The 14,930-nt window shown below is 41.0% G+C and overlaps 1 long non-coding RNA gene across 1 annotated transcript; it reads right to left on the reverse strand.

Annotated features, from left to right (window-relative positions):
* Window positions 1-12,300: 12,300 nt before the first annotated feature.
* LOC131983880 (uncharacterized) lies at window positions 12,301-13,700 on the reverse strand. Its single transcript, XR_009395504.1, has 3 exons — window positions 13,642-13,700; window positions 13,503-13,565; window positions 12,301-12,718 (listed from the first exon to the last, which is right to left on the reverse strand). It is a non-coding gene; the product is annotated as an uncharacterized LOC131983880 (long non-coding RNA).
* Window positions 13,701-14,930: the final 1,230 nt, after the last annotated feature.

A 14,930-nucleotide genomic window follows, 5' to 3' on the forward strand; every position in this document is an offset into this window, starting at 1 on the left:
TCCAAACACTCCGATGGGTTTTGACTGTCCGTGATGTCACTCTACGCAGCATGTGTAACTCAGGCAGCGCGGAGACGAGGTGTCCACCGGCAGCCGCGCCCTACTCATACGGCCGGCGGGGGCGTCCATCCGCCCGGTTTCTCCCCTGGTGCGTCTGAGATGTTCTGCACCTCTACTGTCGCCGTCGCAATTATATGACGTCTGACGCCGTTACGACGTCAGACGCTCTGACGCCGTTAATATAGCAACCTGTCAGATCAGTCAATAATGTGGCCCAGTCTGAACAGAGCCATATCCGATTTGGACACTTGCTAAAAACAGTGTGGACAGTCAGCCCTAAAAATCTGATTTGAGTAGGAATCTGGGGTGTGGTGTTTGACTCAATCAAGCCCAACAGGCTGCAGGTGGTTGGAATCAATTAAGCCCAGCTGGCTGCAGCAACACTCTGAAGGAAGACAGAAGATTGAGACTCTTCTTGTTTTCCCACTCAACTTTGTAAATACACCTTTTAAAACTGAACAACTACACTGGAGTGGGCTAGCAGTCTCATTGGGAGAGACACAGGGTGAGTGGACCGTTTTGGAGCGTGGACGAGGAGTGGCTGGGTGAGTCCTGAACACAGTATAACCCCCCTCAGATGTCGGGAAGAGTCACACTCACCACAGCAAGCTTCAGTCTCACTTTCACGTTAACTACGACACGCCGGGAAAGGAGACAAGTGATTTGTGTTATGTGCTTGGCTAGCCGTTAGCTGTGTCCTTGACAGTACGAGCCTAGGTTGGCTTAGCAACAATGACAACTGGGGGGTCGTCCGGGGTCATGAATGCTCACACGTGTTGATCAGGTTTGTGTTAATTGGGCGTTGTCGTGTCTTTGTAGCATGTATTTTGACCTTTGTGTCTTGGTAAGATTGAGACAGAATCGTAACTCCACAAGTCTTATATAATGATGGCCACGATTCATACAGATGTCTTTGAAGGTTTCTGTGTTTCAGCAGACACCAGGAAAACTACAACAAAAAATTAAGACATACAAGTTTCTGTGGCGTACTCTGATGCCACTGTGGGTTCTTTCAGCATGTATGACACAGAGCTCAGAGATGGTTCAACTCTCTTTTATTTCAGTCCACAACAACAGATAAGTACATAGAGCCATTCACAGGCACCTCCTCAGGTTTTACGCTGCTGGGCTCCGTCTCAGTCTCTCGACTCGTATGTTGTTCTGATAATGCAACTGACGTGACCTCACCACACAACCTCACCTTTCACAAAATGCCCTCAAATAGACTGTGACCCTGTTACATTCACACAAAAAACAACTTTCATAAATGGCAATACATTTATAAACCAAACATTTTAAGTAACCTTTAGACATATTTATTATCAACTTTTCTTATCAACTTTTAACAGAGAGGATTAAGGCCAGGTAGGAGAAAAAAAGAAATCATTCTTAAGTTCTAGAAAAAAGTCAAAATGACAGCAATAAAGTTGAACTAGAAAATTTCCTCTGGGGAAATTCTGAAAGGGCCACGGGAGCTACTGCTGGTGTGTACACTATGATGAGAATCTTCAGAGATTTCAAACAATTCATACTAGTAATGTTATGATACTACCTTTTCAACTATTTATTTATACAGCAACCTATGCCCTTTCAACTTCAAAATGTGTGTGTGTGTGTGTGTGTGTGTGTGTGTGTGTGTGTGTGTGTGTGTGTGTGTGTGTGTGTGTGTGTGAAACGTGTATCTGGAGGAGTGTGCGCAGTTTTCTAATTTATTTTTTGACAATTTTTTCTCTCCCTCTACACTCTGACTCACAAACTCTGACACGAACATTCACAAACTCTGACACGAACATTCCGTGCAATACACACCCATTATAATCTCAGAATTTCTCCAAAAATTATCATGGTCATTGAACAGGGATTGATAAAAAACTATATGACCTATCCAATCGTGGATTAATACACAGATACACAAGACTTGTGTCTACTGTTTAAAGTTTAAATGAAGTCTCTAGGTGAAATTATGCCGGAGAAGTAGACGTTTGAAAATCTCCAATTATTGTTCTTTTTCGCTCATTTTTTTTCGGTCGTCCCATTCATTTCAATGCAAAATTTTGCGCAGTTTTTGTATTCCGTAGAGAAAAATAATAGCACACTGATCCCGATCAAACCGCAGGTTTTGATGTATAATTTTTCCTGCAACTCTTCGGCGGTGCGATTGCCCCATGGCCCTAAATACAATGTTGAGAAAAGTGTGTAGGTGGATTTTTGTTCTATTACACCATTAAATATTGTGGTTATTACTAATTTTATGACATTAATGAAAATCAGGTTGTAGCTCAGCTTGTAGATTGTAGATCAGCTTAAGTCTACCTAACTGTTATTCTCGTTATTTTTTTCCTCTCAAACATATGCATAATAAATAAATAAAATCCTCATAATTTTTTCTCCTACCTGGCCTCAGTCCTCTTCCGTAACTTTTTGTTTAAACACCTTATTTATTGCATTCATTATTTATTTATCACCTTTTAATGACCTTATGAACCTAAATGATGATGAATTTATGTCTGGAACAAACAAAAATGAAACTGTCTCTGAGACAAGCAGGGTCATGCAAAACACAACATAGAACTAGTAAAGTTGTCCACTGTGTCTTTACAAGGAATTTGCAGACTTGCTTATCTTGAGCTCTAATCTTTGACTCATGCTGTCAGTATGACTCCTCTAAGACTCCGTGTCCACTTTTGTTTCGTTGGAACTGTTGAGAAAGGTGGATTTCCAGACTGTGCCAACATGTGGGAGTGAGATGCACATTGCACATGGAGCCTTGAACACACACATCACCATCAGATGTGAAGAGTCTCTTCAGTGCTGTAGAGCACCAACAGGAAGCCCACACAGAAAACCCACTCACTGACACATTTCCCTCAGCCTTAACCCACTATCCGTCAGTCTCAGCACGAGAGGCATCCAACGACCCCTGTGTGGGCTTAAAGGTTAGGTGAGGAGACCGGAGTTTTAGTGTATTTTGTGTATGTGCATGTTTTTTGTGTGTATGTGGGTAGAGATCACAGTAAAAATCAGTACAACTGGCTTCTTAACATCTAAATTTGTCTTGAAAGTGAAACTCCAAAGCGTGCTGCTGTGGAGGCTGACCAAGTTCAAAGCTGTGGTAAGTGAACTCTCTTCAAGGCCTCCGTGTCCAAAACCAAACCAGAATATTTTCAGGGCTGGGTGGACATTTGCTGCAGGCAAAGAAACAAAGTGACAACAGTAAGCGCTTTTGCTCTTTTACCATGCTCTTTAATGCATAAAAACTCACATTGTTGGGTGACTTTTTTGTGGCCTCTTTTAAGAGTGGTTCAAGTGGTTCTTTTGCTCTGTGGAGAAACTGCAGTCCACCATGCCAGCAAAGCATCGACATCAAATGCAGCAAGAATGATTGAAAGTTTGGCACATGCAGTTAAATTAGGGCTGCAACTGAAGCCTGTGTCGAAATTAATGCTACATGGTAAAAACACGGCCTGCTCATTCATTTAAAGAAGACTACTAAGATGACACAGCTTACCTTATAAATCCCTTAAAGCAGAACCATGCAGCATTTTCAACTTAATAAAACAGTTTAGAAATCATTGTGATGGTATGATCTGTTTTGGCACAAATTTCGGCCTTCCCTGTGGAAAACCAGCCATGCAAGATCTTCGTGGAACAGCCAGAGGTATGGGAAACGGAGGGATCCAACACCGGATAAAAGATGGCGACACAAGATATAACGAGTGTAAAGCTGAACTCGCTGCCTCAAACGCCCACAAACCAACAGGTGATGTCACATTCACTACATCCATTATTTATACAGTCTATGGTTTTGGATCCCTCCGTTTCCCGGAGCATGAGATGGACAGGTGGTTTGGTGCGGCGTCGGCAGTGATGCGGGCGTTGTACCGGACCGTCGTGGTGAAGAAGGAGCTGAGCTGGAAGGCAAAGCTCTCGATTTACCGGTCCATCTACGTTCCAACCCTCACCTTTGGTCATGAGCTTTGGATAGTGACCGAAAGAACAAGATCCCGGATACAAGCGGTTGAAATTAGCTTTCTCCATAGGGTGGCTGGGCTCAGCCTTAGAGATAGGGTGAGGAGCTCAGACATCCGGAGGGAGCTCGGAGTAGAGCCGCTGCTCCTTCGCGTCGAAAGGAGTCAGCTGAGGTGGTTTGGGTAAGGATGCCTCCCGGGCGCCTCCCGTTAGAGGTGTTCCGGGCACGTCCAACTGGTAGGAGGCCCCGGAGAAGATCCAGAACACGGTGGAGGGATTATATCTCTCTCCTGGTCTATATATATATATATATATATATATAACTTGGATATGCATTGCTCTGCTTCTCTTCTCATGATGGTTCGTCTTGTTGGTGACCTGTCAATCAAAGTTAGCCACGCCCCAAAGCATGATTCTTTATCTTCAGTTTTCTAAATGGGGCCATTATTTACACTATTAACATCCAATTGTCTTGAAGAAGATTTTTTAGTAGCGATTGAGACCATAGTGTTGTCCTAAAAAAAATTGTCTGTCCAAAACAGATGCTGACCTGCCGATTCTGCTCTTTAAATTTTAGGTACCTCTTCGTTTTCTGCTTATTTCTTATAGTGGTGATTGTAAATGTGTTCTATCCATTACCATCGTTGGTCACTGGCTGGCTGTCACACTAGCTCCAAAGCGTTTGTTTTCAGTAGCAGCTGGATGCTATCAACTGTTGCATTAGGTTGTTGCTATCTATGTGGTAAACTTGCCTTGAGTATTCCTTCACTGTATGTCTCTTATATGGGACAAATTCAGCATTGCATTTCAGTTTGGGCCTGCACACATGCTGCACAGGCCAAAATGTGTCCTGCAACAGACAGGGCAAGGCTTGTTTTCTGGGTATGCCTTTGCTATGTGACTGAAGCAGCTGTTGATGACTTGTGGCCGTATGGACGAGTGAGAAGTCATCCTCAATGATGATAAAAAGCAACAATAGGGTTTTTCAATAATAGTAGGGTTTTTTTTAAATAAATAAAATCATTAGGCTGATCGGTCCAAGTATGAGAGATTAGCTGTGAACAAACACTCAGTACACTGGAAAACACTCATCTTTCAGCTGAACCTGATCATCAGAGACGTAAACGATGACTGAGAGGTTCACAGTGCAGTCCTCTTCCTTTAGGCATTCAAGCTACTCCAATTTGCTCTTTCATGTTCATGCTTGATTAAAAACATATCATACATCATCTTTAGACTTGAGATGAAGCGTAATGGCAGATTCAGTCCCACAGGGCAAAAACATTTATCGAAATAGGTTTTAATTAGTCTACTTTGGTACCACCACTGATCAGGCCCTCCTATAGAGAGCTTTACCTGATGCCAAAGGTGACTTAAGGGACATATTGCATGAATTAAATGGGATTGAAGAGAAATAAGGGCCTGGGATAAGGAGGGAGCAATAATGTGCTTTACAAGCATCCTCATAACATCTCATTCATAAATGATTAATAATGTGATGATATTACACACACCCTCCCTGGCTCTCTAACACACAGACTGTAAATGGCAGCAGACATACATTTTTCATACCAGACTTACAAAGAGTAAAGTGATTAATGCAGTTATTAATGTAGCCCAGAGCTGATTAAGAATCTCTTTTCACGAGTGCAGAGCTTAAGCAGACACTTTAACGGTTTCTCAACAGTAAACTGAATCATTAAATCTGCACTCATTGACTTTTTCCTGTGTTTTCCTGTGATGTTGCTACTATCACTGTTCTATCAGAGACCTTATATATATTAGGAAGTTGACCACAGACACATATCCCCTTCAGATGTTCTCTGTAGATGACAGTTTTGCATTTGTGCAGAGGGCAACAAGATATCCAACCTAAACGACAGAATAGACCGTTTGTCAACACCACCCATGATGACACAAATGAGCGTTTGTCATAATATCTCTGTCACGACACACGGTACAGAGCAGAGCTTTATAAAAATTACACAAATGTCATATAAATAAACGGTTTGCGGCTGTAAAAAATAAATTTAAAAAAGGCTGCAGTTTCTGTGAATTTAGACTACAAACCACTGACCGAGGTTTAGGGCAAAACCCCTCTTGGTTAGGTGTTATAAAAGACAGTTTAAACAGTAAATAAATGTATGTAAATTCTGGAAGTATAGCAGGTATGAGGGTGACGCCATGGAAGTTGCCTAAAAAACAGATGTTACGTAAGAAGAAGAAAAACGGGATTCACGAACAGAGATGTCGTAACTGTTGCATCACTTTTTATTTTGCTGCATGTGCAAACACCTTATATTGACACATAAGAACACAAGGAAGAAAGAAAAAACACGTGCTAGATGATCAACTTTCATTCTAATTTATAGGTGTCATCTTGAAGTCCAACATCCAGAGCCTATAGTACGTTAATACCTAAGGCAACACAAAAAAACATCCACCTGGGAAACCTAGAAGGCATTTTAGTTGCCCTTACCAATGTGCCACCAAACCGCCAAATGCCAAAGTAAAGAAAAACATATCATAACAGATAAAAGACAAAAAATGAGTTGGGCACATCAGATGATAAATCACGTAGTTAAACACAGCAGCTCAGACAGTAACTTTCTTGTTTGGTGTCTTCTTTAGAACAAGATCAAGCAGACTACCACAGAACATCACAATCCCATGTCTGGCATCAAATATGGCGTGTTCATATTTCACATGAACTGACAGTTTGTGTGAGCAACTTTCAAAGGCACCAGAACAGGAACGAGCTGGCTCTTTGAGTTTAGAAGAAGGAACATGAAAGGGCATCCTGTCAGCAGGGCTGCTGTGAATATAAATGAACTAATTACACTCAACAACATTTACACTGTCATGGCCCAAGGGCTGCTAAACTTTTGCAGCCTGGGAGCGAACTGTTTAAATTCAGTATTGGCTCTGGGCCCAGACTAATTAAAACAAATCAGGATGGAGCATCCTGGGGGATGAGCAGGGCAATGTGCCTCATGGATATCCTGCATTGTGGGCTTCAGTGATGGGATTCATGGCACTTATCATACTGGTAAGAAAATAATGTAATGCTTTATTGAGGACTACAGGGAAGTTTTCTTCACACTTGTCCACAAGGAGATCAGAGCTCAGCGACAGATCTGCCACGCCAAAGTGTTCAGAGACACAACAGCACAACTTCTGCAGCACTTAAAATGTCCTTCATTACCATCATTAAACATACTGTGGCTGTGGGCTAAACACCAGCGCTGAAACCAGACGCAGAAACGCCCCAAACACAGCAAAACATATTCAGAGGGCTGAGCCAGAGTGGAACTTAGTTAAAAAATATATATTTATTTATTGTTTATTAAAAGAGTAAGGCAAGGCAAGTTTATTTGTGTAGCACCTTTCAACAACAAGGCAATTCAAAGTGCTTTATACAAAACATTAAAAGCACTGGAAAGAGACACATATAAAAAAACATTCAAATATAACATTTTAAAATTGAAAACGAGAAGTTAAAATATTTAAGAAAAAAATCAAATCGAAGTTACAGTGCAGTATATTAGCAATTATTGTTTATCTCTACCGCTCAACAGGAGATTCTCTTTTCTACTGTTTATTGAGGAAAATATTAGTTAATCACCTCACTGTGACATGGGCACACCCGGCATCGCCCTTTTAGGAAAAAATTCGGTATCTCCACACCCAGCATCGCCTTAAGTCCCCAACAAACGAGGAATGAAAGGCAGTGGCAAACATAAAAGAGTAAGGACAAGTAGACAATCAAGCTTCACTAAAGGCCACAATTGGGAACCATGAGGGTGCAAAATGACCATGCACCCTGTGTAGGCCTGCATATATACAAATGCACCAGTGTGGAGCACTGTCCCCAGACACTGTGGCCAAATAAATCCAGTTGATTAGTGAAAGTCATGACCTTAAATTTCTAAAATTTCCTGTTTGTTTTCTATATGTTTACATGCAACATATTTCCATTAGCGGTTTCAATGACACCTTACAGAATATTACTGTTCTATGTATTGTTGTTAATCACTTATATGGTCACATGACTACATCAAGCGTGATTGTCACCGTTTCATACATTATGAAAGGGAATTACTTGGTTAGGTTTAGTCAAAAAACTCCTTAGTTCAGGTTAGGATAGAAAAACATGTCTTCAACGTGTAACTCCTAGACACAGTTATAAGACGTATCATAGCAAGTATGAGAAAATAAAATAAAATGGACCTGGGAAAGGGGAGTAATATTTCGAGAAAAAAGTCGCAAATTTATGAGATTAAATGTGGCGAATCTAGGAGAAAAAAGTAGCAGATTTATGAGAAGAAAGTGGCATACCAGCATTTAACAAAATCTCATAAATCTGCTACTTTTTTCTTGTTGATTTGACACTTTTAATCTCATAAATCTACTTTTCTTCTCGTAGATTTGACACTTTTTTCTTCAAATATTACCCCTCCTCCACCAGGTCCATATTTTTACGTTTTTTCATACTTGGCCCTAATATGCTGGCGTACAGTTATGTAGGTAACATAGATGGTGATGTATGTACATATGGAAGGTCATCTACAGGGTAACTTAAATAAGAACTTTGACTTTTGTTTTCACAGAGGACACAAACAGAACTCTCCTGGGTCAAATAAATAATTCTCTGTCTCAGTTATAGTCCATGTCTTTTGTGCATATGCTTGAATATCTAGTTTCTCTGCAGTGGTCTTTATAGTGAAGTTGTAATCCAGGAACCTCTGACTGAAATATCCTCAAAGTGCTGTTTAAGTGGCTGCTGGACTACAAGGTCACCACCAAACCTCAAGGCAACAGGCCAATTCCAAACTGCACGTACGCCTCTGAAAATGATGAGTTTAGGCATCTTGGTTGAATCAGGATGAGGTTAGAGCTGCATAGATTCTCCTTTACTTCACATGTGAGATAATTATAATATTGTGTCAGTGTTTAGGCCAGAGACACTGTGTGTGTGTGTGTGTGTGTGTGTGTGTGTGTGTGTGTGTGTGTGTGTGTGTGTGTTTCTGCCTCTCCTCCCCCCTCCTTTCTGTTTCCTTCCCAATTGCTTACGACCTGATTGGATCCACCTGGGAAGCTGACCAATCAGAGGTGGTGTGTTCCAGCTCAAAAGGGCCCATTGTCAAGTATATGACGGTTCATTTACATGCTTGATTATTAATTTTTAAAATATATTTCTGTTAGAATTTACTTTTTCACTCTCTTCTGTAAACTGTAAGGAAATCCCCTATTGTCAATATAACTAGGAAAGCCATAAATCCTCTGAATGCTCTAGGTCTCTAGTTTGTGGTTGTAAAGTTTCATGAGGCTGTGATTATCTTAGAGGTCGGATCAGCTCATTTTATACACTGAAAGAAATGATCTCACTGCACTTAGACTAACATCATCACACATGAATAAAGTGAATGTCATCCACAAGAGTCTCAGCTTTCTAGTGATACTCACTTCTTCCAATTCTTCCTCTGGTCTTCTAGTTTCATGTAATACCCCTGGTGTTAGAACTGAGCCCAGTGGACCAGGATTGGGTTGAATACTCATTTTCACGGCATTTTAAAGATGAATTGCTGCAGCTGTTTCTCTCAGTGCAGATACATTTCTATAATTATATCCCCCCTTATTCTCTGTTTCTCTCTCTCTCTCTCTCTCTCTCTCTCTCTCTCTCTCGCTCTCTCTCTCTCTCTCTCTCTCTCTCTCTCTCTCTCTCCACACACACACACACACACACACACACACACACACACAGCAGGACATGACCACAGCCGTCCCAGAGGATATCAGTTCATCTCACAGCCCATAAACCAGAGCTCATTAGAAATTCTCAGCAAAATGAATAATCCTTTTAGCTTCCTGTGTGAGGGCCATATGGATGAGGATGCAAATGAGCTTGATGTATATTTAATCCTGTTTTCCAGGTTCCAGGTTTTTTGTTCCTTTGGATTCAAGCTAATGGTCTGCCTTCGTTTCCAGAGAGGGAGGAGGGCACTTTCAGGACTACCACTAACTCAACCCAGATTTTGGATTTGAATTATTACTTTTATTGCCCCTTGTTTAAAAGAATATTATGTCATATGTTTTGTGCAGATGGTGGACCATCCATCGTGTGAACAGATATTGTAGACACTGTCAATTTGACTAATTTGTAAGAGGAATAATGAAAATAATTTACAATGTTTTCTATTATTGTCCCTTCACAAGAAAAAAAACTGTATAAATAGATGGGCGGAATGATCAATAGGAAATTCTGTCAAAGTCCAGAACGGCCGTCACCCAGAACCTGTCTGTGGCCTTTGTGGTTCATCGGAAAAAAAAATATCTGATTACTGCCAATACGATCATTTATTACTTAGGGGGAAAAAAGGCAAGCGTAAGGAGAAAGGTGACAGGGACAAATCTAAAGAGAAGAGAAATAAAATGTAGAAAGCTTATGAGCTATTTAGTATTGAACCTTTTGGTAAGACTGTGGGGGACGGCCAGGAGGAGGAGGTTGAACCTACATTTGTTAGGGTTTTTTTGCTATGAACGGCTTGGGGTAAAGTGTCTTGACACGCTGGCAAGTGATTATTTAAACGTGTAATCACATATGGGTTGTGGGCCTTAATTTTGTAAAAAATCCAGGGCCTTTTTTTAGTCCCAGTCCGTCCCTGTCGACAGGTCAGCAGCATCTTACCTGCAATGTCTGTGTGGAATATGTTTTTCAGTACTTTTGCTGTTTGTCTCCAACAAATAATGTTTCAACACGACTAATGGTGGGCATACAAAGGCTAGTCTAACTGAAATAAAACAAAATCTGTCTTCAGGCCTCGATATCCTAATCCTGCAGTAATATTAATTAATGTACATCATTATAGTGATATAGCTAAATGCTGAGCCTGTTTTCTAATTCTCTCACTCTCTCTCTCTCTCTCTCTCTCTCACACACACACACAAACACAAACACAAACTCCTCTTGTTCTGTGACCTCTAGTTTTCTCTGATGTCATTACTGTCAGGCGGACAAATGGATGGACGGATGAGCGGATGGGGGGACGAGTCCCTGATCACGGAAAGTGGGTCAGTGTCCCATGAGAGAAGCTCACTTTCTGATCTCATCGCTCCTTCACACCCTCTCATTATCTCCCTCCCTCCCTCTCTCTCTGTCTCTCTCTCTCTCCACCCAACAGTGTGACTGTGCCCTCAGCTTGCTCTTGCACAAACATCCCTCTCTCTCTACATGTTAAAGTCAAACGAAATTAGAGACACAGACGGTAAATTTGTGTGTAGTGTGTTATGACTTTCACTGAAAGTGGAAAACATGAAAGAAAAACCATAAACCTTCATTGTTTACTCACTAAACCCTGAAATCAGCCATGAAACCTCAGACAATATTTACTATAAAATTAAAACAAATATTAGAAAGACAAGTGAAGAGGGACACAGTGTGAGAGATGCAGTATGACAGCATTACCCGAGAGAGTGAACTGAACTAGATGATTCATTCATCGCTCTATTAATGAAGACATCAGAGGGAAAAGGATGAGAACAAGGGTGTAAACAGAAACAGATGGAAAGTTCGAGTGAGAGTAATTGAAGTGGTGTAAAACGATTTAATAGGTTTGGGAGTGATGCGGGTGGCTGTGAGATTGAATGACAGCACAGCAGAGAAGATGGAAGTGAAATAGAATGAAGGACAGGAATCAGAGTGGTCACAGAGCAACTTTCATCCACTCAGCTGTTTGCCTGACACCAATACAGTATCATCAGACTGACAAAGAGGCAGAGAGTGAGGTCATAAAAGGCAATTTATAAATAAGTCAATCATTTGGAGGGATGGTGGAACATCAAGCAAACAGCTATAGGCCCAACAGATTTCTACTGAAGTAAAAACTTTTTTCATCGACAGCGATCGGACATTCTCATATTAAGTCTGTTTGTGTTTGTAGCTATGTCTTTAGGCCCTTTCAGTGCCGTTTCATGCTGCTACATTTATGGCTCTGTAATGTCTTGCCTGCATTATGAAAGTGTCACAGTCACTCTTATTGTAAACAAACCGGCATCGCTAACTGTGCATAGAGTGTCCGGTGCTTGTTGTGAACAAACGAAGGTCGCTAACTGTACACACACTGCTGCAGCACATTGTAACCCTCTATTACCAGGTAAACATAAAAGATAGTCAATCAAATTAAAGCTGGGCTGATATCAGAAATTCTAGATGCGACTATGGAGCCTGAAGTAATAAAAGTCAGCAGAAAACATCACACAACACAAAGCAGGTAGGTTTAGAAAATTATATTATACAAAAAAATCAATTACAAACCCTGCCTACCTAAGCCGGCTTCCTAAATGCACATATGCATATTATAAGGGCCCAAGAAAAGAATTAATCGCAACAAAAAGTGTCCCTTTATGAGATTTCATTCAAAGTTAAAGAAAATAAAGCAGCTCTTTCCGGAATTCATGAGAGTTCTTGGTGTGTGTGTTTAGTAAAATGTGTTCCTTCACTACCCGGGTAGACTTGTTCTTATGTGTGTTCTTATCTGTGTTTTCAATGAAGTAGTAGGGTGATGACGGTTCCAAAACGCCACGGCTGGCCACACCAGGCTCTTGGTCCTTTCGTCGATTCTGCAGTTAGCTCGCCACTGACTGCTAGAGTCAGACTCAGATGTTCTCTGTCTCTCTCTCTAAAACCAATCTATACATACAGTACAGAATGCATTAGTTACTATTATTTCATTTCTGATCAAGTCATCTCCATTCAAATATCAAATCAAATATACCCAATTGTTAAGGATATAAATACTCTCATCATTATATCAATGAATATGTACACATCACACCACGGATTGATTACGTCTAATGAACAATCAATCAATCATGTACTTCCATCTCACAGCATAGAAATAAAATCATGAGATTTATGAAACCATATATTTATGTTTTTTAACCTTTTAAATCTATTTATGCATTTTAACATTTTAACCATAACCTTTTAAACATTTTCATATATTTATCATTTTAGCAGCTAGATAACTTCTGTTACCTCTCACATCCATATAACATACATATATAACATATTAGCAATTAAATGCATTAAATCACCCATATTTTGCATATAGACAAGAGGATAAATATACCCTCAATCAAGTGATTTCAACGTTACAAACAGAGTCTAAAGGCACATTTAACGGTGAAAAAGATGTGCTACAATGGTAACTAGCTTAACCGTGCTAGCAGCAGAACTAAAACAACCAAATCCACATTCAAATGCTAGCGATTAGCCCGCGGCTAGCGCGATTAGCGATCTTTTATAAGCATTTTTAACAATATAAAACTACTTGAAACCGTGTTTATAAGACATCAACAGTCAACAGTAAGAAGAAAAGTCATATCTCCGATTGGTTTTATACGGCAGCATTTCACATTACAATGAGCTTGCACATTTAGCATAACACTTGTGTTAGCATTATCATTCTCACCGGAGGTATCTTGAGGAGCTTTCACGGGCGTGCAGCTCAACTCTTTTCCTCGCAGCGTTCAACCTAACGGACACAATATTTCAGTATTTTGATGTGAAACTTTATGAATTTCTGTTATTCTGTGGTGATATTTTCATACCAGTCCTTCATGTGTTGGGCAACGTCTTGACTGGAAGAAAGGAAAATCAAGTGTCTTTTTGATAATCCCCCTGGGCGTATACGCCACCCTCTGGCAGAATAGGGGATTGCACCCTAGTAACCTTGTGCTGGTTACACTCTCCCCTCCAAACCTATGCACGTCCCTGTGCATAGCAATGTTTAAACAGTTATATCTGGAGAGAACAGAACAGAGGAGTGAGCAGGTGCATCACTCTCACTTATGATGTCGTTCCAGACAGTAGTTAGCCCTTGGAGGAGTGACTTCACCACTGTGACTAAAGGGGTTCCGAGTTCAGTGTAGTCAAGCCGCCTAGATGGCTGGCGATTCCTCTCAGATCTCCTGATCGGGTTAACAGCTGCTTGTTCCTCCGTCTCCTTAATCTCCTCTTCTCCTTCATTCTCAAGGGCACTTGTCTCATCAGATCCTGGCATGTCGGGGAGGACCGGAAGTTGTTCAGGACGATCCTCATCCAACAAGTCTTTTACAAAGTCATCATTGTCAGGTAAGTTTGCCTCTCTTTCCACAGGTTCATTTTCATTTTCAGGTAAGTTTTCCTTTTCCACAGGTTCATTTTCATTTTCAGGTAAGTTCAGATTCAGGGTTACTTGGTTGACTGGAGTAACATCAGGTAGGCTATTTGCACTAGCTGGAACATCATCAGTCACCTCGTTGAGGTTTGTCATCAGATTCTCTTTAGAATGGCTGGAGCCATGGTGTCTTGGAACATCTTGTGAGACAATACATCTTGTTACCTCTGGAACTAGTTCTTTTTGAGACCAGGTAACAGGAATGATATCATCTTCATCTGAAGACTGATCAACTTCTCTTGGATCACTGCGAGTGTTCTGGCGTGTCTTACGGCGCTCAAGTGGTTTGGGTCGTGCACACTCTTCAGTCGTTACATGGAGAAACCCACATGGGAGCAAGAGGTCTCGGTGTAGCGTGCGGCAGGGGCCTTCTCCCGTCTCTGGTTTTACTGTATAGACGGGGAGGTCTCCAGCTTTCTTTACTACCACATGGACTGTAGACTCCCATTTATCAGCAAGTTTGTGCTTTCCACGAATACGTACATTCCTGACAAGTACTCTGTCTCCAATATCCAGAGCGGAAGGAGTCACACGCTTGTCGAACCTTGTTTTGTTCTTTTCAGCTACCTTGGCAGCACTTCTCGTAGCTATTTTGTAGCTCTCCTCGAGTTGGGATTTGAGGTGCTTTACGTACTGGGAGTGTGACTTCTGTTGCTCTTCTTTGATAGGTAGACCAAATGC

Source organism: Centropristis striata, chromosome 13 (assembly GCF_030273125.1).
Source record: "Centropristis striata isolate RG_2023a ecotype Rhode Island chromosome 13, C.striata_1.0, whole genome shotgun sequence".
In the NCBI taxonomy this organism is placed as follows: domain Eukaryota; kingdom Metazoa; phylum Chordata; class Actinopteri; order Perciformes; family Serranidae; genus Centropristis; species Centropristis striata.